This window comes from Gadus macrocephalus, chromosome 17 (assembly GCF_031168955.1).
Source record: "Gadus macrocephalus chromosome 17, ASM3116895v1".
Classification (NCBI taxonomy): Eukaryota; Metazoa; Chordata; class Actinopteri; order Gadiformes; family Gadidae; genus Gadus; species Gadus macrocephalus.
The window spans coordinates 13,280,134-13,308,086 of record NC_082398.1 but is presented as its reverse complement, the minus strand read 5'-3'; the positions used below and the strand labels follow the sequence as shown (position 1 = coordinate 13,308,086).

The 27,953-nt window shown below is 44.3% G+C and overlaps 1 non-coding gene and 1 pseudogene across 1 annotated transcript; both read right to left on the bottom strand.

Annotated features, from left to right (window-relative positions):
• Positions 1 to 22,266: 22,266 nt before the first annotated feature.
• Positions 22,267 to 22,431, bottom strand: LOC132445808 (U1 spliceosomal RNA). Its single transcript, XR_009522700.1, has one exon. It is a non-coding gene; the product is annotated as a U1 spliceosomal RNA (small nuclear RNA).
• A 678-nt stretch (positions 22,432 to 23,109) lies between these two features.
• LOC132445814 (U2 spliceosomal RNA) lies at positions 23,110 to 23,285 on the bottom strand (annotated as a pseudogene).
• Positions 23,286 to 27,953: the final 4,668 nt, after the last annotated feature.

Genomic DNA, 27,953 nt, shown 5'->3' with positions numbered 1-27,953 from the left:
CAGACACAATAAGCAGTATCAGGGACATAATAAAATATATGAAGAGAGATAAAGGGGGGATAGTTGTAAGTTCAGATTTGAATAAAGCATTTGATAGGGTGGATCCTGATTATTTATACCGAGTGTTAGGAAAACTTGGTTTTGGGCACAGGTTGGTAGGATGGATAAAGAGAATGTATGACAGGGCAGTGAGTTGTGTTAAAATTAATGGGATAGTCACAGACGCATTTAGATTAGAAAGGTCGGTTAGGCAAAGCTGTCCGCTGTCGGCTCTGCTGTACTCCTTGTCGGCAGAGCCGCTAGCGGCACTACTATTGCAAAATGATAAGATTAGGGGTATAGAGTTACCAGAGGGGCAGGTAAGTTAATTATATCAGTATGCAGATGACACGACAGTTACAGTAAGGGACAGGGAAAGTGTAATTGAGGTTTTAAGTAGTGTAGAGTTGTATGGCAGGGCATCAGGGGCAAAAATAAACATAGAAATTTCAGAAATCATGTATGTAGGAGTGGAGAGAGCAGGTAGGAGGGAGATAGGATTGAAAGAGAAAAAGGATTATTTTAGGATGTTAGGTGTGAATATAGGGATAGAGGATAGAGAAGGGAGAGATATGCAGTTTGAAGGGATAGTGAATGGTATTAGGAAGACGTTAGGGTTTTGGAAACTTAGAGGGTTGAAGCTGAAGGGGAAGGTGACGGTTGTGAATGCGCTGGTAAAGAACAAGCTTGTGTATGCAATGAATGTGTTGGATGTGCCTGAGAGAGTTTTGAAGGAGGTGGAGAGAATGGTGAGTGAGTTTGTGTGGGATGGGAAGGGAGTTTGGATGGACAGGGAGGTGATGGAAAATGAGTATGAGGATGTGGGTTAAAATTGATTAATTTAGAAAGGAAAAAGAAAGCACTTGCACAAGAAAGCACACAGGGTGAAAATGGTGGTGAGATATTTAAAGGACAAGAGGGATCATATATGGAAGGTGTTTTTAAGGGAAGCAATTAATAAATGTGGTGGATGTGGAGAGAGTGGACTGTATATGGAACTAATGAAAGGTATGTTGAGTGGAGTTTCTGAGTTTTATAAGGAGGTGTTGGGAGCGTGGGGAGTTTGTGAAATGTGTGCAGTATGAGTGTAAGAATGTGAGGCAGGTATGGGAGCAACCAGTGTTTTTAAATCCAAAAATTACATTTGAAGGGGACACAATTTATAACAGGGTGATATGGAGAGCAGGGGTTAGAAAGGTGAAGGATTTAGTTTACGAGTGTGTACCTGGGTTTATGAGGGCACAGGTAATGGTAGACGAGTTGAGGGAAGGAGGTGATGAAATATGGTTGGGTACGGTGGAGGGGGTGTTGGAAAGGATCAAGGAGGGAATGCCGAGAGAATGGGTTGGAATGATTGAGAGAGAGGCTGTGGTGAATGGAGAAGGAGAGATAGAAATGTATGTGGGGGAAGGAGAAAGGAGGGCGAGTCTGACGAGTGTGAAAACGAGAGTAATGTATAGATGTTTAAGAGGGAAAGAAGTGAGGAGACAAGTATGGGTAAGAGTTATGAATGATATGGATGTAGGGGAAATATGGAGAAATTTAAGAGTGAAATGGAATTGTATTGAATGTGAACATTTTTACTTCCTTTTACGGCACAATAGGGTGTTTAACTATTTAATAATAAGTAGGTTTAATGTGAATGTGAAGAAGGAATGTGATGTGTGCGGGGTGGGGGGGTGTTGTGTATTCAGTCTTATTATGTGCTGTTCCTGTTACTCCACTACACCACCGGATGGCGCACTTACCTAGTGTTGTACTGAAACTGTGTAATGTGACGTTGCGTGAGAAGAGGAAGAATACAATGATACTCGTTGAATGAATCTACCGCGCCCGTCTCGTTCTTTATTATATTATATTAACAAGTACAAGTTAGTATAGAACAGGGTGGAAACGTGTATGCATGAGTTTGTTGAATGCTGTGAGTTGGAGGGATACTTTGTGAAAATTAAAGAATTAATAAACAGATGTTGGCGAGGAGGGTTTGTGGAGAGAATGGAATGGAGAGAGTTGTGGTTGTTTGGGGTGACAAGTAAGGTGAAAGGATGTAATGTTAATTTGTTAAATTATGTTTTAAGCCATGCAAGGTTTGCTTTCAAGCTCAGAAGAAATTTAGCCCATTATGAAAAGAAGAGAGTTGAGGTGTGGAGTGTTTTTAGGAGTATAATGAGAAGAGATGTAAATATGGTGTATAGTTATGTTAGGGAAGATGAGTTCCTTAGAGGGTTTGTGGAGGGGAGCACTTTTATTGTGATTGGAGATGATGGGGAAGTGAAGATAGATTTTGGATAAAGTGTATGGGAAGAGGGTTTATATATGTTGTGTGTGTAACTCTGTCTAGATTGGATAAGTCGTTGGGGGCACCTACGGGCTGGAGGTGCGGCTAAAAGGACAGCAGGGTGACTAACTAATTTCTGTCTTGTCAATTAGTGTTTTAAATATGATTTCCTTGATTTGGTGAGGGGCCAGTGTGTTGGCGGTTTTTCCAAAAGCATGCTGGCTACCTCAGTATTATTTGTAGTTAATTTGGTTTAAGATGTATGTGAAGTATCTTCTTTGTTTTCTCTATGTTTGATGTTGTATGTATATATTTGTGTTAATTATGTATACATGGGACGATGTGTAGTCTTTTAATAAATAGCACGCCCGATCTCGTCTGATCTCGGAAGCTAAGCAGGGTCCGGCCTGGTTAGTACTTGGATGGGTGACCGCCTGGGAATACCAGGTGCTGTAAGCCATTTTCTTTTTCAACTCGAGCTCATTGGCTGCAATGGCTTGCCATGCCCTGATCTTTAGCGCCCACTGTTTTGGAGAATTTAAGCAACATACAGACACTGAAAACGTCTCTCCAAACTCTATTTGTGAAACATGTGTACAGTGTAGTGACGCTGCTAGCAAGGAGCAGCAGAGAGCTGCAATGACGGCGGCCCACTGTAGTCCATCCCAGGTTTTGCAACGCTACGTTTCTTCAAAAGATCACGCAAACGGGGACGCCCAAGCAGTGTAATACATTGCGTTCAAATATGTAACTCTGAGTCTGGAATAACATATTCATTCATTCATTATGGATCTAATCATTGTTTCTGTACAAACAGAAACAATGATTTTTTTCACTCTATCCTTCCCAGCTTCCTAACCCTCCGGCTGTTGCTCCATCTGTAACTCTGTATATGTCTCTTGTTGTCATTGCCGTCTCTGTTCCTGTTGTCATTGTTTCTGTTGATCTGTCTGCCTACTGTTGCTCGTCTCATATTGTAATTATTTGTTTACTTATTTTTATTTTACTTTATTTTATTTTATTTTATTTATATCACTATTATGTACAGCACTTTGGTCAGTGAAAGCTGTGTGAAATGTGCTTTATAAATAAATTTTACTTACTAAGTCCCGTCTCTGGCCACGGCAGCGCTCTCACTCCTTACCTACTCCTCCTGTATAAAACCTAATATGGTCCAGACAATAATTGCTTACGGCCATGCCACCCTGACGCCCCCTACAGTGTCGGAGTACATAGTGTTGGCTGTATACAGACGCATGGTGAATTGTTTGCTCCTGTGTTTTCGAAGTTTGGAGTGCTGTTATCAGGTTCTACAACCCAGTTTTGTGTTTTTTTCGTCCCCCACAGTCGTAGACTGTTGGGGGAGTTACTTTTGATTTCCAGTTTTTTCGTGCTTATGGACCTGTGGAGGCAAGAATGATCCGGGGCCTAGCTTCGGCGAAGCCACCGGGAGAAATGAGTGCCGGCAGGCAGCGAGCTGGAGGGGCGGAGAATGGAGCAGTACGAGAGGTGGAGGAGGACGTTAAGAAAAAGGAAGAAGCTGGCGGGTTGAGAGGAGGAAGAAGTAGTGCGGAGGAGGCGGGAGGAGAGAGCAGTAGAGAAGGAAATGGCAAGGCGGCTGGAGGCGGGCGAGAGCAGGTGGTTGGAGGAGAAGCAGTGGACAGGACAAGTAAAATGGAGCGCAAGTACGAAAAGAAGCTCACGGTATGCGTGGAGCAGTGCGGGGACATGATACCAATTGGTGAACTAATGAAGGCCATGGCAGTTGTGTGTGGCGAAATAAGAGCATGTGGGGTGCTGACCCTCGGAAAGCTGGAGGTGAGGGTGTGCGGAGAGAGGGGGAAGGACCGTCTGCTTGACGGCTTTAAAGTCAATAACACCAGAATAATTCCTAAAGAACTGTGCAACAATGAGCTGGTGGTGTCATTTCTCAACCTGCCAGCGTACATAACTGACGAAGAGATAATTGACAAACTAAGTGGGTGGGGAGTCCGGGCGCTCTCGCCCATTAAGAGGAGGATGTGGCCAGGCACAAATATAGCAGATGGCACAAGGATCGTACGTGTTAAGTTTAATGAGATTGTGCAATCCTTGCCGTACTCCACAAAATTCAACACTGCAACTGGAATTGAATTTTTCAGAGTAATCCATGACCGCTAAATGAAGGTGTGTGGGAGTTGTATGCAGCCTGGCCACATCCTGCGTGAGTGCCCGGACTACACCTGCCACAACTGCGGATGCCAAGGCCACTACGCACGGGAGTGTGCCACAGGGGTGGCAAAATGTCCGACGTGCCGGAGGAGGGAGAGAGACTGCGTATGCCCGGTGGAAGAGGACAGCCGGACAGTGGCGAACCGGGGGCGCTGGACGACGGTGGTGGCGAGGACGAGGAGGGTGAGAATGAGGACATGGACACGAGCATGGACAAAGACAATGACTCTGGGGGGGAAGACCTCCCCTCGTTGCTGGAAGAGGAGCTCACCTCGGGCCAGCCTGCAGACCTGAGCCTGAAGGGAGAGCTGAGCGAGGGCCTGCCACAGCGGCAGGGAGACAAGAGCGGAAGAGGCAGAGGTGAAAAACGGGAAGGGGTAAACTGTACAAAAAATGACTTGGGGCAATGATGAGGTGGGGGAGAGTGGGGATTTTGTTGATGAAACTGTGAGGGAGGGGAGCTCGGGGAGTGATGTGGACATGGAGGAGCTAAGGAAGGCGAAAAAAAGGTTGTCTGCAAAGCAAAAAACGGAGGGGAGTGGGAAGAAGAACAAAAATAGTTAATTAACTAATGAAGGTTAATGGGCTTGCTGGCTCTTTTTCGTTGATTTTTTCCTTATTTTATTTTTTATTATTTATGGCCTTGGTTATAATTTCTCTAAATGTTAACGGTTTGAGAACCGAGTGTAAAAGAAAAGCCATACTAGATCTGAAAGCCGATATTCTGTGTTTGCAGGAGACTAGATGGGATAACTACTTAATACTTAATACAAGCAGAAAGCTGTGGAAAGGCCAGATTTATGTTTCAGAAGGGACTCCCAGGGCCAGGGGAGTGGCGATTTGTTTTAACAGTGATAAAATAACGGGGATTAATTTAGTTCATAGAGATTTAGAGGGGAGGTTGATAGTTGTTGATTGTGTTTATGAGGGGAGGGTACTTAGAATAGTTAATTTACATGCACCCAATGAGGAGAAGGAGAGGAGGGTTTTCTTGGCTGGTATGAATGTGTGGTGCAACTCTAATTGTATGATTGTGGGGGATTTTAATGTTATTTTGACAAACTGATGCATCAAGAAACAATACATTCAAAGGGGACAGCACTAGGCGAACCCTTAGGGATTTAATGGAGAACAACCAATTGGTTGATATATGGAGAGTCCTACACCCGTTGGAAAGGATTTTTCAAGAAGGCAACTTGTTGCGAATACTCTTAAACAGAGTAGAATTGACTTAGCGTTAATACAAAGTAGAAATGTAAATTTAATTAAGAGACTCTCATCATGTCTCTACATAATGGCTTTAATACTTAACAATATATAGTTTGATTCCGTCGTCCTCCATTGCTCGATTCAACAATACATTTTGGCTTTTTATGACTCCCGGAGTCATAAAAATCATCACTCGGATATCTCAGGCACGGAGACTGGGAAATGCACAGACTGCACCAAACTGCGACAGACAGTGGCTTTATTTGAAACGAGACTAGCAGCATTAGAAAAATGCAAAGGACTTCTCCAGGATACAGTGCCGATGGGTGAGTTTGCTGAGCTAACTCAGACAAATACACAACAAGATGATCAAAGCTACACTGTATCCTTCCCGAAGCTGGACAAGAGAGAGACAGTTCCAGCTCCATCTCACTGGCACAGAGTCGGCGCTAAGCCAAAACAACATACCAAAGTGAATCACCAAGTGAATCAACAAGTTCCCTCAACGCCAAATGCTAAGCTACCCAAAACTAAAGTTGCATGTATCAGCCGGATTAGCCCGTCACTGAAGTTAACCCTGCCTCTGAAGAACCGGTTCCTGCCACTTCAAAAGCCAACGAACGCGCCTGCCACCCATGCACCCTTGAGCCCCGAGATGCGTCCGGACAAACAGTGGGGACAGAGACCGACCATGAACCCGTCGCCAGAGAGGCGAGCTGTGCATGCGTCGGCCACCCGTGCAGCCCTGAAATGTGTCCGGACGGACGGTGCGGTCAGAGATGGAACAAGAACCAGTCGCCACGGAGGCGAGCTGCGCATGCGTCTACCACCGCCTCCTCAAGCCAACAAGGGCCCATCTCACAGAAAGCAGATGAACCAGACACTCTGATTATAGGAGACTCAACCATCAAGGATATAACCGGTAAGAAGATCAAAACATGCTACTTCCCAGATGTGATGGTTAGTGATATCAACCAGAAACTAGCCACAATCATATTGGAAAACCCCAAAATCTCACAGATTATTGTGAATGCAGGACTTAATGATATTCAAAGAGAACAGTCAGAACTTCTGAAGAGGGATTACGCTGATCTGTTGGATACACTGGACAAAATACACATTAAGTCATTCATCAGTGGACCCATACCAGCAGTTGACAGGGGAATAAACAGATTCAGTCGTCTACTTGCACTGAATACATGGCTTTCCAGAGTCTGCAATGAAAGAGGAAGGGGCTTTATTGACAATTTCAACTTGTTCTGGGGGCGCAAATATCTTTTCAGAGCAGATGGTCTACACCCAAACAGGTTAGGCTCAAAACTGTTAAGGGACAATCTTCTCTTCTCGCTTTCCCACAAATCTCCATGGTCTGACGCACAGGCCACAATCAGAGCACAGGTTGAGAAGAAGCGAGACTACAGCCTCCCCGACACATCTACTCTGCCACTATCTGCCACACAGATAGCAGACAGACCAAAGACCTTGAAGAGAGACAACAGCCTGCCCGACACCATGGACACCGTGCCTTCCCCGATCGCTGATGCTGGCTTGGCGAGGAACGGCAACTCCCCCATCGATGATGACCTCCAGCCTCATCTCTCCCATAGCCACAACAACAACTCCAGCTCCACTGTCTTCTCCCTTTTCGGTTTTCCAGCTGAATTTAAGAAACTGGAATATGTTGGCATCAAACTTGCATCTGTGTCAATGATAGCATCGCCACATCATGGCCACAGGCTGATAACACCCAAGCGGAGGGAGCCCCAGCCCCCCCCCCCTGTACTGATAGTAGTCCTGAGTATTACTGAGACAAAAAAGGGTTCAGCCGTAGAAAAAGTATAAAGGACGTTTCGCATAATCTGCTGAACCCAAGGTTGCCTATGTCAAAACATGGCAACTTTTGCATTCCTGCTTTAACCACTAAGAGAGTAAACAAAGGGAAACTTAGACACACTGCTAACCTCACAAATCTCATACATATTGCCTCCAAACCAAAAACAACCTTAAAGCCTATCAACAACACCATCAGGATGGGTCTACTTAATGTTAGGTCTCTTAATAACAAATCATTTTTAGTTAATGATTTTATTACCACCTCTTAACTGGATTTTATGTTTTTAACTGAAACATGGCTGGAACAAAATAACAGTGCAACCGTTCTGATAGAGACAGCTCCTCCCTAATATAACTTTTTTGATGCATGTAGATCTGGAAAAAGAGGTGGAGGGGTTGCTGTTATATTTAAAAATGTTTTTCAGGGGAAACAGATGTTATTTGGTGATTTTCCATCATTTGAATACCTTTGTGCTGTATTGAAATGCTCCCCCAGAGTTCTCCTATTAATTATTTACAGGCCACCCACATACTCTGCAAATTTTTTCGATGACTTCACAGAATTATTGTCTAGCATCTCCACAGACTTTGACTGTCTTATAACTGGTGACTTCAATTTTCATACTGATGATTTGAATGACAAAAAAAAAGTGTGCAAAAAAAACTTTTTACCATTTTGGACACATTTGAACTGTCTCAACATGTGAAAGAGACTACTCATTGTAAGGGGCACACTCTAGACCTGGTTATCACAAAGGGCCTCAATGTTTCTGATCTCTCTGTGACTGATCCTTCCTTGTCTGACCACTTTTTGAAAGTCATGGATGTCATTGCACCTTATAAGGTTAAAACGATTTCTTGAAAGCAAAAGGCACCCTGGAGAAAAGCTTATTCTGTAACAGCACAGAAAAAAGAATGCAGGAAGGTTGAACGCATCTGGCGTAAAACAAAACTTCATATTGACCATGATATCTACAAAGAGAGCCTCCGTGCCTACAATTTAGACTTAAAAAATGCTAGAGAAACATTTTTCTCCAATATCATTAAAACCAACACTAATAATGCAAAAACCCTATTTGCAACTGTTGACAGACTGACCAACCCCCCAACAGAAATTCCACCTGATCTCCATTCCACGCAGAAATGCAATGAGTTTGCAGCTTTTTATAGTGATAAAATTGAAGGTATCAGACATCAATATCTCCACTTCAAACAAAAATGTTGGACTACCACCCTGTTCAGGGAAAAATAACGTGGCAAGGATGGCATGCTTTAATGTTATAGACTCTCAAAATCTTGTGGAAACTGTGACAACTAAAGCCATCCACCAGTTGCCTTGATACTATACCTACCAACCTCTTTAAGAATGTTTTCGACTGCCTAGCAGTAGACATATTGCAGATAGTTAACAACTCTCTCCAGTCAGGCAATTTCCCAAAAGCTTTGAAAACTAGTTATTAAACCCCTTTTAATAAAGCGGAGCCTAGATGCCTCTATTATTAACAACTACAGACCAATATCAAATCTACCCTTCATAAGTAAAATCATTGAGAAAGTTGTCCTCCAGCAACTTAATCACTTCCTGGCATCAACTGGTTGCTATGACACCTTCCAATCAGGATTTCGACCCCTTCACAGCACTGAGACCGCCCTTATTAAAGTTGCATACGACATCCGTCTTAACACAGACTCTGGCGAAACCTCAATACTAATGCTACTTGACCTCAGTGCTGCATTCGACACTGTAGACCATACATTACTTCTGGACAGGTTAGAAAACTGGATGGGGCTTTCAGGCACAGTCTTAAATTGGTTCAGGTCCTACCTACAAAATAGGAACTACTTTGTTTCCATTGGCGACTTTGTATCAGAATCAACCAACCTGACATGTGGAGTCCCACAAGGTTCGATCTTAGGACCCTCTTTATTCAACATCTACATGCTCCCACTAGGGCAAATCATGCAAAATAACAATAGTGACCATCATTGCTATGCTGATGACACGCAAATCTATGTATCGCCATCACCAAATGACTATCGGCCCATAGATCTGCTGTGCCAGTGCATTGAGCAAGTGAAAGAATGGATGTGCCGAAATTTCCTTCAACTAAATGAGGACAAAACAGAGATAATTGTATTTGGTTCTAAAACGGAAAGGCTTAAAGTAACCCAACACCTTCACTCTCTGTCCCTGAAAACCTCAATCAAAGCCAGAAATCTAGGGGTTATCATGGATTCAGATTTACATTTCGACAGTCACATCAAATCATTTACAAAATCGGCATATTATCACCTTAAAAATGTAGCAAGACTTAGAGGGCTCATGTCCACCGAAGACTTACAAAATCTTGTACATGCCTTTATCACTAGTAGGGATGGGAATTGATAAGAATTTCACGATTCCGATTCCGATTCTGCTTATCGATCCGATTCCTTATCGATTCTCTTATCGATTCTCATTGGGTGAGAAAATAAGTATAAATGTGTTTGTTTGCATTACATCTCTTTAATATCTGATCAGAAGTGCTTCTAGTATTAGGAAATTGTACATTTTCAAATCAATTGGTCTAGACGAAAAAATATATCGCTTTTTAAGCCCAAATGCCATCATTATGTGCCATACAACTAAAAACACAGACTGAAAACAGCCAAGTAAGAGCTTGTGCCTTTTGGAATTCTAACAGTGCTCATTTGCATTCAACTTGTAACAAAATTAAACTGACATAAACAAAATGAAGCATTGATTAGACAGAGATTTATTAGATGGGCCTACCTAATAAACCGTTGGAACACACAAGACCGGAAACCATAGCAATGCCGGTAAACAAACCCCGAGAAGCCCAATCCCTATGAGAGCTCCCCACGCTACGGCCATCCGGAGGCGACAGAGCTGTTGGCCGTGATATTATATATACAATTATAATATAGTATATAATATATTATATACTATTATATATAGAGATCCGGGAGTCGCAAACTGCAACAATCACTTTCTCCTCCATTCCGCGGTTCACCCGGACTGCACTGCACTGAGTTTGACGGCTGAACGCTGATTGGCTGTTACGTTACACATGTCACTCAGTTATCACGCTGTTGAACGCTGATTGGCTGTCATCACGACAAAAACTTGTCGCCGGTTTTCTCCCGCGACAAACTCGCCCTTATACGCGTCTCTACGTTCACTTTGTATGGGATCGCCCCGTCGCGTTTGGTTTGAACGCACAATGCGATTCTTCCTCGGCGGCGACATGTTTGCTGCGTTCTGAACCAAATCAAAGCAGCGTGTGTGTGACGTCACGACGCATTTGCTGCGACCGGAACCGATAAGCGGAATCGTTAAGCAGGCTTGCTAACGATTCCAAGGAATCGGTTGACTCGGAACCGGTTCTGAACAAGAACCGGTTCTCGATTCCCATCCCTAATCACTAGTGTTACGTTCCCATATGGACAAATGTGAGATTTTGCGCAGCTGCGCTGTTCTGCATTCCTTTCCTCCTATAGGCTGGTTGTTCCCGCCGCGGCCTGACGTCGCCTATAAAGATCGCCCAGCCCAGACTGCAAGGGCGGTGGATTCGTTCCTGGTCCAGCACGCCACCGTTCGTTCATGCGTGAACTAGTTTCACCAGTGTTAGCAATTTGCGGTCCAGTGCCGTGCTTTTCCCATGTGGGAACATTATTGCTTTTCACTTCATTTTATACGTTGTTGGTTGGAGATGGTTGTTTTCACGTTTTAGGTTAGGTTGGAGCAGAGTAGATATAGGTCCCGACTAATTCACATTCCCTTTTACTTTGGGTCCCTGAGAGTTAGGGTTAGTTAGGGTTTTCTTTCTGTTTTATTATCTTTCCTTTCGTTGATTTAATAACCGTCCCGCCATGTACAAGGCAGCGTCTGCAAAATAAAACGTCTGCTTCAACGTAAGTCCTGTCTTTCAGTTTGTGTTACTCGGTCCGGGGTGTGAGCCCGACCGGCGGTTCGTAACAACTAGTAAGCTTGATTACTGCAATGGTCTCCTTACAGGTCTCCCAAAACAAACTCTGAGGAAGCTTCAGCTTGTTCAGAATGCTGCTGCTAGAGTTCTAACAAAGACCAAAAAATATGATCACATTACACCAATTCTGAAATCGTTACATTGGCTTCCTGTAGGTCAGAGAATTGATTTTAAAATCATGTTGCTAACCTATAAATCCTACATGGTTTAGGCCCAAAATATTTAACTGATATGCTTCCACTACATCAGCCTTCTAGACCACTAAGAAGCTCTGAGACCAATCTGTTAATTATCCCCAGAGTAAACACGAAACATGGGAAAGCAGGATTTAGTTACTATGCAACAAATCGCTGGAATAAACTCCTAGAGGATTTAAGACTTGCCCCAACTCTGAGCACCTTTAAAACAAGACTGAAGACTCTTATGTTTGCTATAGCTTTCTGTTAAATCTTAAATACATTGCACTTTATAAAAATAACTTTGCCTTTATTTTCTATTTTAATACTAAAATGCCTTTTTAACTTTCTATTTTACCCATTTCTTTGCATATGTTTTTCTTTTACTTATTTATTATTTAATTTAATTGTATGACTGTTTATATATGAAGCACTTTGAGTCTGCCTTGTGTATGAAAAGTGCTAGATAAATAAAGTTGCCTTGCCTTGCTTAAAGGTGAGATGAAAAAATCTCTGAGAAAAATCTCTGAGAAAGAACAGAAGGATCCGGCACTATATGGCCCATGGGAGGGACTTTCTGATCCAATAATGTATAGGGACACGGAGGTAGTGATAAGAAATTACAAAGCTAACAGAAGTGGAAAACAACTTCACCTTTTCCTTTGTTCTGAATTGGGTATGTGTGTGTATACTTGGTGTACGCGTATGTGTGTGCGTGGTTGGTAGTGTGTCCTAAAAGTGAATCCTGGTGGGCCAGGTCATTAGATTCGGATGAAGTTGTCATGTGTTACAGCTCCAAAGGTGACAATTGGAGAATACTTATTTTAAGTTGTATTTATAAAGAGAGTTAGAGAGAGGTAAAGAAAGGTAAAGAGAGTTAGAGAGAGAGAGAGAGAGAGAAGGAACGTAAGTAAGGAAAAACCGCCGGTGGGGGCTGGACAGAGAGACAACAGAGAGAAAGAGAATGAATTTGCATTGTAATGAATAGATTATTTGTGCGCTTGGGTGTGCTCTGTAATTGGTCCCTGAATGTAACCTATATCCACTGTTTTAGAAAAAACGTAGAACCAGCACTGGGATTGGTGATTCTGTGGTTCTTGGGGACTCTCCATCGCTTCGAAGCGCCATGTGGTATAGATCATTACATCTTGGTACACAGAGCACTGGTGAGACAACGGGTTGGATCAGAGGGAGAAGGTGTTTGGACAAGTGAGAGGAATGTAAAGAAAGCAAAAAGGGCGGATGCGGACCAACCCAGAGGTAATAAATCAGCGGAGAGGAGGCTGGGGGTCGGTTTAGCTCAGGCGGTAGAGAAGTTGTCTTGTAACCGAAAGGTTGCTAGTTCGATCTCCGTCTCCTCCTTGCCGAGTGTTGATGTGTCCCCGAGAAAGTTCCATGGTGATCACAGGACTTCAGATAAAACAATATGGTTAATTAGTAAATGGAAACAATGTATCAATTCAGTGTTGAATAAACTAGATAAGGACAACATAGAGGGTTAGGGTTGGGTATAGTAGTGAATCAAAATGAGGAATCCCTCCACTTTGCGATCTATACCACCATATGGGTGGGGATTGATTGTATCCCAGGTACGGCATCCTGCAATAAGCCAATATGGAAGGCTGGTTAGCCAACGACGGGTAAGATCCCACCTTGACACCCGGGACGACCTAAGGCAGGCACAGTCACGATTACTTGGCAGAGTCGCTGTGGGCACTGGCTCACTTGATCATGAAGTGACGAGCTGCAACAATCATAGGAAGTGCCGGGTGGGGTGTAGGGTGGAGGAGGAACAGGAGTCAGATATGTCAACTCTGGCAGCAGAGGTGGTCTTGGAACGGGGCATGTCGCGTTTTATTTTATTTGACCTTTGTGGTATAGAAGCCCACTAACGCATGTACGTTTTTCGGTTTAGTGCATGACTTTGGAACAGCGTGGTTTCAGGCGGCTGATGGTAAACCCACCCATATTGGGCTTTGGTTTTGGACATACTGGTTTCGATTTCCCTTCCCAAAAGATTGGTTTTAGTTTGCTGCTTGTTAAGGTTAGACGTTTCGACGTTGGTTGCACAAACGGCGTTCTTAGATTTGCTTATCATTTAATGCGCATGGTTTTCACCATTGTGAAAGGGGGGAGGTATTGAGGAGAATTAGAAAAAAAATTGAAAACAAGGTTTTTCTTCACCATACTTGCAAACAATGATTGACATCCAGCTAAATGAGTGTGAAATATTTGAAAAAAAACAGTGTTCAATAGATGGGTAGAAGCAGTTCCATCAAAAGACCAGTGCGGCTACAGTAATCAAGTTTCTGACTGGAGAAGTCATGCCAAGGTTTGGAATTCCGTCACAAATTAGCTCAGGCGATAGGGCAGCGTCTATTCAGAAAACACTCAAACAAGTGATTTAACATCTGCATGTCAAATAAAGACTAGTCCGTGTCTACAATCCTCAAACCACAAGGTATGGTGAAGAGAGGAATGGGACGCTTGGGACAAAGATTAACAAAATTAAATTAGAGTACTAAATTAAAGGACTAATGCACCAAGGCTGGCTGACACTAATGAGTTATCGCATGAAAACTAACAGAACGACTCATCTAACCCCGCATGAAATCCTTAAGGGTCGACCCATGCCTTCACTTAACATTCGAAGGTCCCAAAAGGGACTTCCATTAGAGCAAAGTTCCAGGGCCGGAGGAGGAGCCAGATGCAGACACGTCCGGAGCCGACCAACTACCCAAGGATGATGCAATCAAATTACGGCAGGGTTTTAATCAGTCCTGTTTTGGTGGTCCACTATTAACAAAAATGTTGATTGGATAAATAATATATACTATAATCAGCAACGGTTTGTCAATTTTTCCACGGATAAGGTCAAGGGACTATATAGATATAGATATGCTATTGGCAAAGCAAGGAGGGTTGTGTGGGATGGACGACATGTTGTACTTTTATCCCCAATAACACAGCACCGGATGGGTCGGTGGCCAGGGCGCTGGCAGGGTTACAGTCCCTCAGATTAGAGTTGGCAGAGTGCTCCGGCATTAATGACCCCTTCACAGGATGGATGGAGAGCCCAGGGAGCGATGGGCGCTACAGGTGCAGCAGGTGCCATCCAAGCTTACATGGGGATCGAGTATACACCAGAGTTTCGACGAGGGACCACCAGAGGAGCCCGACCTGATCTGGCTGGAGAACATAGAATAGACCCCCTACACCATTGTCCAAGAGCCCCCACGCAATGCAGCGCACCAATACATGATGATCACCTGACCCCTCCCCCCTTTCCCATCCCAGCCACTGCAAGCGGACCCCACCAACTACAGAGGTCATTTCCGACCCAAACCCCTTGGCCGTCACCCCGACACTGACATGCCCTTACACACACACAATCACGTCTGAACCAGGCCCAAAAGACTGTCTCTGGCCTGGGGAAAGATGTAGCCTGAATCGACATCATTCAGTATGGATACCAGCCCTGGACTGTGGTTTATGCTGGGATTGATAGTGTGATAGAACTTTTCATTTTTTCCAGGCGATGTTAAGTGATTTTGTGCTACCTTCCATAAAAGCGCACTGTGGTGTAGATATCTGTGCTGGGAGGCCATGGTTGGACAGGATGCACATTATTGTAATAAAAACACATATGACTTAAAATTATTTAGAAAGGATAAAATCGTCTGAGCTCTAACTCTTGATTTCACACTTCCACATTGAGTGTAGAAAAGGTGAGGATCATGAGTATGGTATTTAAAAGACAGCTATGCATTAAAAGACTAAAAACGGTCTGGGGTTATTCATTCTCCTCCCAGACTCGAGCTTGGTTTAAAACCAAGTCCTTTGGGGTTGACTGTAGTGCCATATGTAAAAAGGAGAGAGTGTTGGGGGGGTTGTTCGGGAAGACTCTGGACTCCTCCACAGATGAACTGTTTGAGGTGCCAGCTCTTCCCCTTTTCTGAGGCTCTGTTATTTTCAGAGGACAACTCCGACACTGCTCTCTTACCAGGCTGGGCTCCTAGGAGGGAGGCTTCACTGGACATACACTTCAGACTCCTCATCCAGGGTGACTGTTACGAGACTCCCGGTTTCATCAGAGTCCGAAGTGGAGTTTTGCCCAGCTCCCCCTGCTGCCCGGGCTGCACTACCCTCTTCCGCCTCACCATTTGGTGGGGCAGCCTCAGGCCCCTCCTCATCTCCTGCCTTGCCCCCAACCTCTCTCCCAATCACAGTGCTTGGCGGGAGATTTGAATTTTCCATCCTGTTTTTTTCAATTTGTACAATTGTTTGTCCACTCTCACCCGCCATTTTGTTTGCCACATGTTTTAGCTTGTTGGCAAAGGATTTCGGACAATCTCTGAAGAGGTGGTTTAAGTCTCCACAGAGGTTGCACTTTCTGCCATTGGTGCACTCTTCAAAAGAGTGAACAATTTCTCTACATTTGCCACAAACAACCTTTTCACATGTTTCTGCCAGGTGCCCTTGCTCACCACACTTGCGGCAGAGCTTGGGCTGCCACTGGTAGTGTATGTAGCCTCTGTTCTCTCCAAGAGCTATCATGGATGGGAGATGTTTCAGGCCCTGGAAGCCATGGGGATCCCGCCATTGTTGAATGGGGACCCTCCATGCCATCTTCATCTCTCACCTTGGTAGCCTGGGCCCTCACAGTGCAATATCTACCCAGCCATAAAGAAATATCATCAGCATTTACCGTTTCATTGAACATCCTGACAATTACAGTTTTAATAGCATTGTCATTAAGTCTCACCACTACAAATGCTGAAAACTGGTCTTTTACCGGTTCATATCGTGTCCAGAAATCATTCAAGGTTGTTGCGGCCTGGAAGTTTACATCAAATCCTTTGTTGAAGGGCAGAGTTAGAATGCTATTCAGGTCCTTCGGTGTAAATTTAAGGATTCCTTGAATTAGCTTTTGCGAAAAATCAAGCCGGGAGGTCTGTATCATGGTTCCATTTGATACTTTGAATTTAAAACGTACACTGTGGTGCCTCCTCATGCCGGTAGAGTTTACCGACATGGTGAAGACACCACGTGTTTAAAAACACAAAAAATCAGGTAAAAGCAATAAAATGCTAAAACCAAATAAATAAAAAATAAATAACAAGACGATAAAATACCACTTACCTTGTCGCAGTTCTATCAGCAGGCAATGAAATCCTTGATGAAGTTTTTAAGTAACAGGTACTTAAAGATGGTGCACCAAGGACGTGGTGCAATATCCTCAGAGGTTGCTATATAATTTCCACAAAACAGGCAATATATAGACGGACCAAAGGAGGTGATCACTGTCTTAGCCAAAGGCCGAGAAGCGATGCCCACACACGCTCAGACCAAGAGGCCAGGTTCCCAGACACGTCGCTCCACTTGGCGGTTAAATAGACAAACGACAAAACAAAAAAAAGACCAAGCACCCTGTGTGCGTGTTTGTGTGTATGTGAAAGCTGAAGAAATAAACCGAGGTCGCTACATCTCTCTGCTGCTGCCTGCTGGCAGTCTCACTAGACTGTCCGCATGTTTCATAAATAGAGTTTGGAGAGACGTTGTCAGTGTCTGTATGTTGCTTAAATTCTCCAAAACAGTGGGCGCTGAAGATCAGGGCACGGCAGGCCATTGCAGCCAATGAGCTCGAGTTGAAAAATAATACTGCTTACAGCACCTGGTATTCCCAGGCGGTCACCCATCCAAGTACTAACCAGGCCGGACCCTGATTAGCTTACGAGAACGGGCGTGCTTTTTTTTTTTTATCAAAAATATATTCCATTTTATGCAATTACGCATTCATTTATACGTATATCAATAAAAATAAATGAAAACAGTCCCACAAATTAAACCACCCTCAGAAACCGCACAAACAATTAACTAAACACACTTTCTCTTTTAAATTAAAAATAGGAACCAGACAGCAAAAACAGAATCTTTAACCTCGTACACTTACCCTCGAAATTAAACCGCCCCTCAGTCCCAAAGCACAAACCGAACAACCAAACACAGAATCTTTTAACCTCGAACATTTACCCACAAAATTAAACCACCCCTCATTCGAAAAAACCACACAAAAACCAAATCCCACCCAAAACTCCCTCACTCTCCCACCTCCAAAATTAAGCCACCCCCTTTAAACCACCCAAATCAACCCCAAACGGTGCCCTGCTCGGTCATCCATACAATTCCATTCTCATTCACACCACATACTCCCGCGCTCTCTACAAACATACTCACAAACAAAACCTCATCCACAACATACAGCATTCGTAAGTGTCTTTTCCATTCATTCACAAACAGCCTCCATACATCCAACTTTCTCCTTTCATACAATGCAAAATTGCGTCTGTTAAAAATCGCCCTCCTTGCGAACCCAAAGATCATGTTGATCGTTTTCCAGTTTTTATATTTCCTATTCACTCCCAAGAGTACAGACAATTCCCACCCCCGATCCACCCAGCAGTCTCCCACACTGCACCCTCCCAGCAGCCCCTTGATTTTTCCCCAGAATTCTGCTAGCTCGCAACAATGCACAAAAATATGATTAACATCTTCATCCCCACTTTCACACACCATACACGTCCTCCCATACACTCCCCTGTGCATTTGGTGCAGGATGATGCATGTGAAAATCCTCCTGTGCCTTATCTTGAAATCAAGATCAAATATTGTGTGCGGTATGTTAATATACTTCCACAAAATGTTGGGTGTAATGTCCGGATATGTGTCTGCCCATTTACTCTCACATGTGGGTTTTTGCACTCTATGTGTCAATGCATGCTTATACCAAATGGCGTGTGTCTCCCCCCCCAGGCACAGGGAGATTCCCACCGCATCATGCTGCCCAACCCTCCCCTTATTTCTAAACCCGTCCCCCCATTCACTCATCACACACTCTTCCACTCTCTCCAACACTTTCACAATCACTCCCCTCCTATATGTTATCCCCTTCTCTCTCACTAGCCTAATCACTCTCTTTATCCCATCTCCCTCCCCTGTCGACTAGATCTCCCACCCCCTTCAGCCCCGCCCTCTCAAGAGCCACGCTCTTGATGACCCCTCTGCCCCCCTGTTTAAAATATGGGCTGGAGAGGAACGGCAGCCTCGTCACAGACGCTCTTGACTCGCATACGAGTGTAGTCTTATCAAACAGCAGGAACCACGCATTGAGCACCTCCTGGAAGAACCGCGGCAGATGTGCATATGCCGCAGCGTTCTGCATCTGCAACAAATTGTCTTTACTAAGAGACCAAATGTGCTCAGCCACTGGCTGAAGTGGCCCTTCCAGGCCGCCTCCCGACTTGCATCCCTAAATGTACCTATCAATTTAGTTCGTAACGCAGTTCTTTTTGCGAGTACGTCCATCAATCCTAGCCCACCCTGATCTTTGACCCTTATCAGCGTTCTATGCGCAATACTGGCTGCTTTGCTCCTCCAAATAAAGTCTCTAACGACTTTTGCAATCTTCTGCTCAGCCCAAGTCGGAAGCGCACAAGTGCTCAAGGCATGGTTCACCTGCGACAACACTAGAGCATTGGTGACGGCCACCCTTCCCCTCAACAGCAGACCCCTAGCCCTCCACATACTCAGGGTCTTTTGCATACGCCCAATAACATCTTTCCACGTCAAATCATCGCATTCATTCTCATCACTTCCAACATACACTCCGAGCACTTTTCTTTTATTCTCTACTACTTTGAATCCCCATTTGTTATTTAGATCTTTGTTCCTACCCATCCCCATTATTTCAGACTTTTCCATATTAATTTTTGCTCCTGAAGCTCTCTCATAAGTTTCTATATGTTTCAACACTATATCTACATCACTCTCACTTTTAACCATTACATTAATATCATCTGCATACTGCATTAAACAAATTTTTCCCTTACCTATTCCACACTCTTTTATCATTCGAAATTAAAGCCGCCAACGGCTCCGCCACCATGCTGTAGAGCAGTGCTGACATTGGGCAGCCCTGCCTCACTGACCTCTTGACATCAAAAGAGTCAGTCAGAACACTGTTACACTTTATTTTACTCTTAGCCCCCCCCATAAAGCAATCCCACCCACCCCCTTAATTTAGTCCCAAATCCAAGTTTCTCCAGTACCCTCCCCAAAAAATCCTGATCCACTCTATCAAACGCTTTATTTAAATCAATCCCCAGCCACAATCCTCCCTCCCCTTCCATATCTCTTACTACCTGTTTTATTGTTATTATTGAATCCCCAATGTCCCTCCCCGGAATACTATACGCTTGAGTTTGACCTATTACTGAACCTATTACCTCCCTTATTCTATTCGCAAGTATTTTGGCAATTATTTTATAGTCAGTGTTGAGTAGACTGATTGGCCTATAGTTATCAAGATTTTTGTTATCTCCCTTATTTTTATAAAAAATCGTGATTATGCCTAATCCCATACTCTCAGGGAGCCAGCCTGTTTTCTCTACATATTTGCAGGGTTTTTCAACCACCGGAGCCAGAATTTCCTTAAAGCCGACGTAAAACTCGGCTGTCAGACCATCACTCCCCGGGCTCTTATTTTTGTTTAGTCCATCAATAGCACTATAAATCTCTTGTACAGTAAATTCACAATCGCACCAAACACTATCCTCCCTACTTAAAGTTTTCTTTAGTGCCTCTAAGGCCTCTCCTACACTATCTTTATCACATGCATCTTTTTTAAATAAACTCATAATAATCCCTAACTACTTTTAATATCTCTTCCTTATCAGTTATTATTTGACCATTATTATCTAATACTTCCTTTATCTGTTTTATTTTGTTTTTGTTTTTCCAAACCCAGGAAAAAGGCTGTGCTCCTTTCCCCTTCATACATATATTGAATCCTGCTTCTAATAGCAGCCCCTCTACACTTCGCTACCTCTAAGGCACTCAATTTTTCTTTTAAATCCACATATTTTTCCGTACATATATTACCCTCCTCATCTAACAGTTTAATTTCCTCCTTTAGTTGTTTTCTCAAATGATCCTCCTCTGCATTTTCCCTTTTCCTTTTTTCTATACCATACCTGACACATTTGTTTTTAATTCTTATTTTTACACTCTCCCACCACACACTCATATTCGCATCATCATTCCATTCATCCATCATTCTCTTCAAAAAAAAAAACATGCTCTTCACAAACACAACATCTCCCAAAAAGCTGGCATTAAAACACCAAGGCCTCTGGTTAACACTCCCTCCCTTCCCTCCCACCTCTAACCTAATCCCCGCGTGGTCACTCCAAGTATTATTAATGTATTCCACACTCTTAATTAATTTAACATTTCTACTTTGTACTAACACAAAGTCAATTCTACTCTGTTTAAGAGTATTGGCAACAAGTTGCCTTCTTGAAAAAATCCTTTTCCACGGGTAAAGGACTCTCCAAATGTCAACCAATTGATTGTTCTCCATTAAATCCCTAAGGGTTCGCCTAGTGCTGTCCCCTTTAAATGTATTGTTACTCGATAAATCAGATTTAGTCAAAATAACATTAAAATCCCCCACAATCATACAATTAGAGTTGCACCACACATTCAAACCAGCCAAAAAAACCCTCCTCTCCTTCTCCCCATTGGGTGCATGTAAATTAATTATTCTAAGTTCCCTCCCCTCATAAACACAATCAACAACTATCAACCTCCCCTCTAAATCTCTATGAACTAAATTAATCCCCGTTATTTTAGCACTGTTAAAGCAAATCGCCACTCCCCTGGCCCTGGGAGTCCCTTCTGAAAAATAAATCGGGCCTTTCCACTGCTTTCTACTTATATTAAGTAGGTTGTCATCCCATCTAGTCTCCTGCAAACACAGAATATCAGCTCTCATATCCAATATGGCATTTCTTTTACATTCTGTTCTCAAACCGTTAGCATTCAGAGAAAAAATAACCAAGGCCATAAATAATAAAAATAAAATAAGGAAAAAACCAACGAAAAAGAGCCAGCTAGCACATTAACCTTCATTAAATAATTAACAATTCTTGTTCTTCTTCCCACTCCCCTCCGTTTTTTGCTTTGCTGACAGCCTTTTTTTTCGCCTCCCTTAGCTCCTCCATGTCCATATCACTCCCCGAGCTCCCCTCCCTCACAGTTTTATCAACAAAATCCCCACTCTCCCAGGGACGCTGGAAGTGGGGGGGCTGCAGCCCCCCCTGGTGGCGAGAGGCTGAATGTGAAATGCAAAAACCCTCGTGGAAATAAATACATAAATATATCAGACTATTATTATACTATTGCCATTTTATTGACATAAGTCAAGCAATATATTTGACTATAAATGTCACAAGCAGTATAAAAGTAATGAAACTCTCACCGAAGTCAGTAGGTTCGCGATACAAATGAATGAATGAATACATTATTCCAGACTCAGAGTTCCATATTTGAACGCAATGCATTACACTGCTTGGGCATGATAGTTTGCGTGATCTTTTGAAGAAACGTAGCGTTGCAAAACCTGGGATGGACTGCAGTAGGCAGCGCGATGCAGCCATTCATAGCTATTATTTCTTTAGAACAACATGATCAGGGGAGAGCGCGAACGCAGACCCCCACTACCAGAAAATATGCAATCGAGATTCCCACATTTGGGGAATTCGCGCGGGACAGCAACAGCCTCAGTGCAATGGCTGAGCCTCGCTATGGGTGAACCACCTTCTTGATCATGGTATCTCCCTTGCCAGGTAAGTATGAGTCGTACACGTTCAGGTGGGCTGAACGAGATGTCTAGACTTTAATAAACACTGTAGATCACCGGTCACACGATGACAGGCAAATCTGAAATCAGCGTGATGGAAGCATAACGAAAGGAAACCTGGAGATCAGAGTTATCGAAACGCCACAGAAAGAATCCTTTTTTCTTTCTTAAACAACAGAATATCGTTGGAATAATTGTAAACAGTGCGTTTATGAATTGTAAATGACACTTTATTGTCGACACGCTGTGGCATCCCGCCACTTAAACCTCGGCCCGGACCAGCCCGAGGGTTGGTCCGGGATGGCCGATACCACCGTCACCCACCAGCCGGCGACGGAGAGCACCAACCGAACCCCAATCAGCGGGATGGGAGATACCTGGCTGGACAGCCAGGGAAAGACTTTAAAAGGCACTCGGGAGCAGACGGAAAGGGCCGACGAGAGACGAGACAGAAAGGGCCGAGCCAGCCCTACCCTAGAGGTCCACGGAGATCCTAGGGGTAGCCGACCTGTCTGATTGTTAACCCTGTTATGCAATAAATGCCGTGGATGGCTTAACCCTCATTAACAAGCGTCACTTGTACCTGGAACCCGGCTCATTCGAGGAGCGGGTTGCCACAACGCGGACGGGTGTACTCTCAGGAGGAGTTTAGTTTTGTTTTTCACAGTGAGAGAGGGGTGCACAGGTCCTGGAGGTACTGCAATACCAGGTCGATGCGTGGAGTGGAAGGAGCAAGCCCCTTTTCAATCTCTCTGTTCCAAAAATCAATTTGGTGCCCAAGAAAACAGGAGGGCTGAGACCGATTCTCGATCTAGCCCTATTCAACAAATGCATCGCGGAGAGGCTGTTTCACATGTTAACAATCAGACGGTAAAGCTGGGCGACTGGTTCACCTCAATAGATTTGAAGGACGCCTACTTCCACGTCAGTGATCCCCAAACACAGGAAATTCCTGCGTTTCTCGTTCCAAGTGTCACACTACCAGTACAACCATCTCCCGTTCGGCTATTCTCTAGCCCCACGAACGTTTTCCAAGTGCGTGGAGACGGCTCTCCGGCCGCATCACGCAACAGGAATGAGAGTACTGTTCTACTTGGACGATCTGCTTTTGATGGCTCGCTCCAAGGAGGAAGCAGCTATTCAAACAAAAAAGCTGGTGATTCACCTGTCGAATTTAGGCTTCGCCATAAATTGGAAAAACAGCTCCCCCCTCCCCTCACAGAGTGTGATGTATTTGGGGGTAGAGCTGGATTCAGCTGTAATGAGAGCACGGCTCTCACAGCAGAGGATGGAGGCGCTGTGGTCTCTCCTCCGCCGCTGTTCCCCGAGCAACGTCTTGACAGCCCTCTCTGTCATGAGGCTGCTGGGCATGATGTCAGCCACTCACACGGTGGTGCCGCTGGGGCTGCTTCACATGAGGCGGCTGCAGAGATGGTTTTCTCGCCTGTGCATCGACCCGGTGCGCCAACGGCGGCGCAAAGTGACCTATCAGTGGGCCCCGATTTGACCCACTGGGGCGATCCCTGAACTCTCGTGAGAGGGGTGCCGTTAGGCAGAGCAACGACACACATCTCGGTGTTCACGGATGCTTCTCTGTCGGGCTGGGGAGGAACATGCGAGTTTCACGTGGTGGGCGGCGTTTGGCCTCCCCGTGACCATGCATATAAACGCATTGGAGCTCCTCACGGTGTTGAAAGTGGTCCAACACTTTGCCCCATTGTTGACGAATCAACACGTAATGATTTGCACGGACAACAAGGCGACAGCAGCATACATAAATCGCCAAGGGGGCGTGCGCTCGGCACAGCTGCTGAGCATAGCGAGACATCTGTTATGCTGGGCGCACAAGCACTTGCTCTCCATCAGAGCAGCGTACATCCCCGGTGTCCTGAACAGAGGGGCCGACATGATGTCGAGGGGGGGTCCCCAACCAGGAGATTGGACACTGCACCACGATCTGATCAATCAGATATGGAGCGAGTTTGGGAAGACGGAGGTCGACCTATTCGCCACGCGGGAGAACACACAGTGCGAGCTCTGGTTCTCCCTCAGCGCGAAGGCCCGTGGTTTCCCTGCCTCCAGCGTCTGTTCTCGGGGCCGCCGAAGGAACTCCCTTGGCGAAGGGACGCTCTCTCACAGGCAGGGGGAGCAATCATAGATTACCCAGAGATCGGCCAGCGCTTGTGGGCCTGGCCGCAGAACGCGAGCGCTAGAGGGTCTCTGCTTCTCCCAGGAGGTCGTACGGACCATCCAGGGTGCCAGAGCTGACTCCACCAGAGTGTGTTACTCGGCTAAATGGGCGGCTTTTCAGAAATGGTGCACGGAGAGGGGTTGTGATCCCATCTCCTGCCCTTTGCCGCGTGTGCTCTCTTTCCTCCAGACGCTGATGGAAAGAGGGCTGGCCTTTAGCACGGTTAAGACGTACGCGGCTGCTGTTTCATCATGCCAGAAAGGGTTCAGGGATAAAACTGTTTTTAGTCACCCCTTAATGAAGCGCTTCCTAAAAGGTGTGAGGAGAGAGAGACCCGTGACGCGCTCTCTCACTCCACAATGGGATTTAACACTGGTGCTGTGCGCACTGGTTAAAGCCCCATTTGAGCCTCTTGACCGGGTGCCCCTCAAGTTTGTGTCAGCCAAGACAGCTTTGCTGCTGGCCCTGACGTCAGCTAAGAGAGTGAGCGAATGTCTGCACTCTCTGTAGCCCCTTCTTGTCTTAGAATACAAGGGGACGGCAGTTCGGCCATATTACTAGCTCTTTCAGATCGAGAGTAATAACACTCAATGGTTTCTCTCTCCCTCCTCATCAATCTGAGGAGGCAACAGCCCATCTCTTGTGCCCCGTACGCTCGCTTGCCTGTTATGTGAAGCGCAGTGGTGTCAAAAGTACACACATTCGTTACTTAAGTAAAAGTATGGATACTGGATTTTAAAAAGACTCAGGTAAAAGTAAAAGTATCAACTTAACCGCTTTACTTAAGTAAAAGTAGAAAAGTACAGGCTCTAAAATCTACTTAAAGTATAAAAGTAAAAAGTAACCGTAATATATATATATTTTTTAAACATTTAAAGCTAAACTAATGGACCTCATATAATTGACACGACTGTAAGAAATAGCTTAATTGAAAGCTGATTAGTGCTACATGGAGCCCAAGACATGGTAAAAAAATGACATACAAAAAATATAATAATGCTGTCAAGGACCACAAACTCGAAGAGCATGTTTTTCTCAAATTGTATTGGAATTCAAAAACCTCACAACTGAGGTAGTAATATTCATGACATACCCTGGCCTGCAAAACTACCAGGACATTATTTTAGGAGCAACAGACTGTAGAGAACTTGAGTGCCTGTGGAGGAGATAAATAGACTGCGAAGTGCGTATCAGTCTGTGTGGAGTAAGAAAGAGAGAGAGAGTGTGTGTGTGTGTGTGTGTGTGTGTGTGTGTGTGTGTGTGTGTGTGTGTGTGTGTGTGTGTGTGTGTGTGTGTGTGTGTGAGTGTGTGTGAGAGAAAGAAAGAAAGAGTGTGTGTGTGAGAGAAAGAAAGAGAGTGTGTGTGAGGGAGGGATGCTTGTCCATAATCCCTTTCAAAAACTGGGTAGTAAAACTGGAGATAAACTATTGAACTTCCAACACCATTGGTGTCACAGGAGCATTTCGGTCAGTGTGTGAGACAGTGTACGTCAGTAGTTTGTGTAGGACAGAAAGAGTACAATGGCATACCCTATACAATCACCAGAATCTTCTGTTTAGCCTCAAAAGAAGCTGATTTTCAAAGTTCTTGGAACCAATACGTGCCCTTTTTGGTCTGAAGATCAGTCCCGCTGCACTAAACAGTCTCTCGCAGGCTGCTGAGGCTGGGAGTGCGGTGTTAAGCCTCAATGAAAGGTTGCATACTGCCAGGAAAGACTTCAGTATCTCAACTGTATCACCTTGGCATCCAAGGTAAATCTCAAGCTGTTTGGCATTTTCTTGGGAACTGGTCTGTTTGATTGCAGAAAAGAAATCATCCTCCTCTGAAGAATGGGAGCTCTCTCCTTGATTCTCCACAACTTGGTCTTTCAAGTGACTTTTGATATAGTCAAGGCCTATGGAATAGAAAAACAAAAATAGGACCAAATTGGACCATGGACCTGGATTAAAACATTGAAATTACAACACTGAAAGATGGCATTATGATTTTTATCAACTTTATATGGCTTACAAATAAAGATTGCTTTTGATTTCCTACGTAATTTCTTATGGTGCATTACGCTTCCAACGCTTTGAGTAGGTGTGGTGTAGGGTGTGGAAATAGCATAAGAGACTTGACTAGTGAGCTAGTTAGCAGGATAGACAGTTAGTATGCTATCTAGTCACTTGTCTTTACATAACATAACAGGAAAACAACAAGCCCAAACACCACAGTCCTGCAATTTTTCAGGGATTAAACTTTTTCTGCTGGTTTCGCTTAAAACGGTGGTCTATGTCACAATGGATTGTCTCCTGTTGAAATGCATGGGAATTAGAATTACGCTTCGCTGCTACGCTGTCATTGGTTTGCACTGTTAGTATGTTAGAGATACTTCAAAGCAGGAATATCCTCTATTAGCTTCTATCAAAAAGCAAACAGTGCAACACTTACCAAGTTTTAGGATGCATTCATCACTGGTCCAGCTAGTCTTGAATTTTGGGACTAGGATTGCTGCAGCAATCAGCTCTGGATCGGTAAGGATCTGTCCGAACCGTTTTTCAATGCCTGCTAGGAGTGCATCAATCAAGGGCCCACAGAACTTTGAGGAAATGCAAAAGTGCTGGAGCTTAGCCTTGAGAAGCGTTATTGTAGGGACCAACCACCCCATATGCACATTGGTCTCTCCTTGAAGAACATCAAGGGCCTTTGCGACCGGTCTCATCGTCTTTGCATATTCTGTCAGAAATGCAATTTCGACAGGAGTGAACCTATTAAAACAACAAATAATAGACACAACATTTCATATTAATTTCATTGAACACCTTCAATTCAATAACAAACCAATTTTAAAATGCTAATCATCTGTGCAGAGGGGTAGTTAATAGATTGTATATAGTGTTTAATAGCTTTTCAATTCAAAGTGAAAAATATATAATTCAGCTTTAAAAATGTAAATGCAGGCAGGTACATACATGGGGATCTTAAGTGCACTGCAAACAGCTGTGATGGCTCCTTCTCCTTGTTCTCTTGCAATTCTCACAATCCTTTCCACTGCTAAGAAAAGTGAATTCCATCTTGTAGCGTTAAGCCTCAAAAGCTGGAGTTTGCAATTTTCTTCAATGATCTCAGCTGCTGTGGTGGATCTGGCGCTCTTATTCCAAAGGCTCCAGCACTTTGAAAACGTTGAACGTGAGACCCGCTTGTACACCGTGCTGACATTTGCCTCCTCAACATCAACAGTTGACACCAGGTTCAGAAGGTGGCAGGCGCAACGATGGTGTTTTGGAAGCTGATACTCCAGGCAGTCATCTTCATCTAATATGGCTCCAGCTTCAACAAACTCCAC